We start from the raw sequence: 4491 nt of genomic DNA, 5'->3' as shown, positions 1-4491 counted from the left end.
CCCCCCCCCCCCTTTTTTTCTTTTCCCTCCTACTCTTTTTTACTATTGTGGTACTGATGTAACTTCCAGTTGTTGATTCATCTATATTTTTATTTTTATACTCTTTCTAACATATCTGTTAGTTTTCTAGTCTAATTTTATTTTTTACTTTGTTATTGTTTTGGCTTTTTTTTCACACTCCACGCAGCTTCTGGGATCTTGGTTCATGAGCCAGGGTCAGGCCCAAGCTCCTGTGGTGGGAGCTCCAAGTCCGAACCACTGGACTAACAGAGAACCTCAGGCCACAGTAGAAATGCTACTGTGGCGTAGCAATACTCATATCAGATAAAATAGACTTCAAAATAAAGACTGTTACAAGAGATAAGGAGGGACACTACATAATGATCAACCCAAGAAGAAGATATAACAATTATAAGTGCTTATGCACCCAACATAGGAGCACCTCAATACATAAGGCAAATGCTAACAGCCATGAAAGGAGAAATCGACAGTAACACATTAATAATAGGGGATTTTAACATCCCACTTACACCAATGGAAAGATCATTCAAACAGAAGATAAATAAGGAAACACAAACTTTAAATGACACAACAGACCAGATAGATCTAATTGATATTTATAGAACATTCCAACCAAAAGTGCAGATAGCCATGGCAATCAGAGAAGAAAAAGAAATAAAAGGAATACAAATTGGAAAAGAAGTAAAACTGTCACTGTAAAACTGTCACATGATACTATACATAGAAAATCCTAAAGATGCCACCAGAAAACTACTAGAACTAGTCAATGAATTTGGTAAAGTAGCAGGATACAAAATTAATGCACAGAAATCTCTGGCATTCCTATACACTAACAATGAAAAATCAGAAACAGAAATTAAGGAAACACTCCCATTTACCACTGCATCAAAAAGAATAAAATACCTAGGAGTAAACCTGCCTAAGGAGGTGAAAGACTTGTACTCAGAAAACTATAAAACACTGCTAAAAGAAATCAAAGATGACATAAACAGATGGAGAGATATACCATGTTCTTGGATTGGAAGAATCAATATTGTGAAAATGACTATACTACCCAAAGCAATCTACAGATTCATTGCAATCCCTATCAAGCTACCAATGGCATTCTTCACAGAATTAGAACAAAAAATTTTACAATTTGTACGGAAACACAAATGACCCCAAATAGCCAAAGCAGTCTTGAGAAAGAAAAACGGAGTTGGAGGAATCAGTCTCCCTGACTTCAAACTATACCATAAAGCTTCAGTAATCAAAACAGTATGGTACCGGCACAAAAACAGAAATACAGATCAATGGTACAGGATAGAATGCCCAGGGACAAACCCACGCACATATGGTCACCTTATCTTTGATAAAGGAGGCAAGAGTATACAATGGAGAAAAGAGAGCCTCTTCAAAAAGTGGTGCTGGGAAAACTGGACAGCTACATGTAAAAGAATGAAATTAGAACACTACCTAACACCATACACAAAAATAAACTCCAAATGGATTAAAAACTTAAATGTAAGACCAGACACTATAAAACTCTAAACATAGGAAAACATAGGAAGAACACTCTTTGACATAAACCACAGCAAGATCATTCTTGACCCACCTCCTAGAGTAACAGAAATAAAAACAAAAATAAACAAATAGGACTGAATTAAACTTAAAAGCTTTTGCACAGCAAAGGAAACCCTAAACAAGACAAAAAGACGGCCCTCAGAATAGAAGAAAATATTTGCCAATGAAACAACAGACAAAGGATTAATCTCCAAAATATACAAACAGCTCATGGAGCTCAATATCAAAAAAACAAACAATCCAGTTTAAAAATGGGTAGAAGACCTAAACAGACATTTCACCAAGGAAGACATACAGATGGCCAAGAGGCACATGAAAAGATGCTCAACATCACTAATTATTAGAGAAATGCAAATCAAAACTGCAATGAGATATCACCTCACGCCGGTCAGAATGGCCATCATCAAAAAATTTAGAAACAATAAATGCTGGAAAGGGTGTAGTGAAAGGGAACCCTCCTGCACTGTTGGTGGGAATGTAAATTGATACAGCCACTATGGAGAACAGTATGGAGGTTCCTTAAAAAACTGAAAATAGAACTACCAAATGACCCAGCAATCTCACTACTGGGCATATACCCTGAGAAAACCATAATTCAAAAAGAGTCATGGGGGTCTTCCCTGGTGGCGCAGTGGTTGAGAGTCCGCCTGCCGATGCAGGGGACATGGGTTCGTGCCCCGGTCCGGGAAGATCCCACATGCCATGTAGCGGCTGGACCCAGAGCCATGGCCACTGAGCCTGTGCGTCTGGAGCCTGTGCTCTGCAACGGGTGAGGCCACAACAGTGAGAGACCCGCGTACCGCAAAAAAAAAAAGACAAAAAACAAACAAACAACAAACAAAAAGAGTCATGTACCACAATGTTCATTGCAGCACCATTTACAATAGCCAGGGCATGGAACCAACCTAAATGGCCACTGACAGATGAATGGATAAAGAAGATGTGGCACATATATGCAATGGAATATTACTCAGCCATAAAAAGAAACAAAATTGAGTTATTTGTAGTGAGGTGGATGGACCTAGAGTCTGTCATACAGAGTGAAGTAAGTCAGAAAAAGAAAAACAAATACCATATGCTAACGCATATATACGGAATCTAAAAAGAAAAAAGAAAAAAAAATGGTACTGATGAACCTAGCTGCAGGGCAGGAATAAAGAGGTAGACATAGAGAATGGACTTGAGGACATGGGGTGGGAGGGCGAAGCTGGGGCAAAGTGAGAGTAGCATCAACATATATACACTACCAAATGCCAAATGTAAAATAGTTGGCTGGTGGGAAGCAGCCGCATAGCACAGGGAGATCTGCTCGGTGCTTTGTGATGACCTAGAGGGGTGGAATAGGGAGGATGGGAGTGAGGCTCAAGAGAGAGGGTATATCGGGACATGTGTATGCATATGGCTGATTTGCTTTGCTGTGCAACAGAAACTAACACAGTACTGTGAAGCAATTATACTCCAATGGAGATCTATTAAAAAAAAAGAGAGACTATACTATTCACTGTCTTAATAAGATGAGCTTATAAGTTAAGTATAGAATACACCAAAGATAAGTGGTGACCTTTCAGGCAAGGGAACTGGCCCAGAGCATTCTCTCCGTGTTCTGCCAAGAGGTTCCAGTTTGTAATTTTTCTGCTTGTTGTTATTTTAATGGAATAGGAGAGTTCATGGAAAACTATGAGACCCAAGTCCCAAACAAGGATGTAACTTAAACACAGACTAACCAAAGAGAACATAAATTTGTTGAATTTTTTTACCTAACTGAGCAGCTCACCCTCACAAAAATGTCTCTGCACTATAGACTGGAATTTGGGTTACTGAGTACTTTCATGGACCACAAGAAAATGATGTCCTAACTCTTAAAAACTAAAAGCCCACTCCCAACTGCCCAGAGTTCAAGTTTCTGTAGCCCTGATGCCCAAGGGTAGAAAGCTCATTTCCTTCTGGCAACCCCAGGACTGTGATAGTCATCAGGAGCCCACAGCCCAGTTTGTACCACCTTCAAGTACAACCACAGGAGGCTTGAGAAAGCATACTTGGAGCCCAAACAATGTCACAGAAAAGATTCAGCACTTCCCACAGAGGCAAGCCAACTAATACTGCACAGACCCTGGGCTGGTTGTTTTGCTTTGTTTGGTTTTTCTGTACCAATCTTTAATATTGTGGATGTTTCTACAGAAAAGTGTGATCACTTTTACCTTCTTAATTAATTCCCCATTGCTTAGGGTGACAGCAACCACACTGCGGCATCAAATAATTTAGGTACCAAAGAAGACACACTTCTTTTTTTCATTTTGTTTTGATTGAGACTTTGCCTTATACAGGGTACAACTCTAAAAACTTATATAAAAATAAGATTAAAAAATCAATCTAAAAGCTCTTATCAATATGGGAAAGAGAGGAGGTGACAGGAAAAGAGAAGAAAAGAAAGAGGGAGGAAGGAAGGGAGGGTGGGAAAGAGGGAGGGAGGAGAAAGAAAGAAAGAAAAGAAAGAAAGAAAAAGAAAGAAAAAGAAAGAAAGAAAGAAAGAAAGAAAGAAGGAAGGAAGGAAGGAAGGAAGGAAGGAAGGAAGGAAAGAAAGAAAGAAAGAAAGAAAGAAAGAAAGAAAGAAAGAAAGAAAGAAAGAAAGAAAGAAAGAGGAAGGAAGGAAAAGGAAGAGAGAAAGAGAGAAAAAGAGAGACAGAGAGAAAGAAAGAAAATATCCTAGAATAGCATTTGGCACATAGTTGGTGCTTAAGAAATATTTGTTAAATGAATGAATGAATTAGTTGGGAGTCACATAAAGAGAGAATGATTTGAAAAAGCAGATATTCATTTGAGAAGCACCTCCTGTCACTTTAGCTCTCTTCAACATGTTTTCTGTGCCATTCCTTAAGAAATAATACATAGTGGCATTACAAGTTATAC

At 38.7% G+C, this 4491-nt stretch overlaps 1 protein-coding gene across 1 annotated transcript in view; it reads right to left on the bottom strand.

The window, feature by feature from the left end:
* The window catches only part of IL26 (interleukin 26), a 19684-nt gene that overhangs the window by 14418 nt on the left and 775 nt on the right, over window positions 1-4491 (bottom strand). The gene's annotated exons all lie outside the window — the stretch shown is intronic.

This window comes from Lipotes vexillifer, unplaced genomic scaffold, assembly GCF_000442215.2.
Source record: "Lipotes vexillifer unplaced genomic scaffold, Lipotes_vexillifer_v1.1 scaffold602, whole genome shotgun sequence".
NCBI lineage: Eukaryota > Metazoa > Chordata > Mammalia > Artiodactyla > Lipotidae > Lipotes > Lipotes vexillifer.
This window is presented reverse-complemented; position numbering and strand designations above follow the sequence as displayed.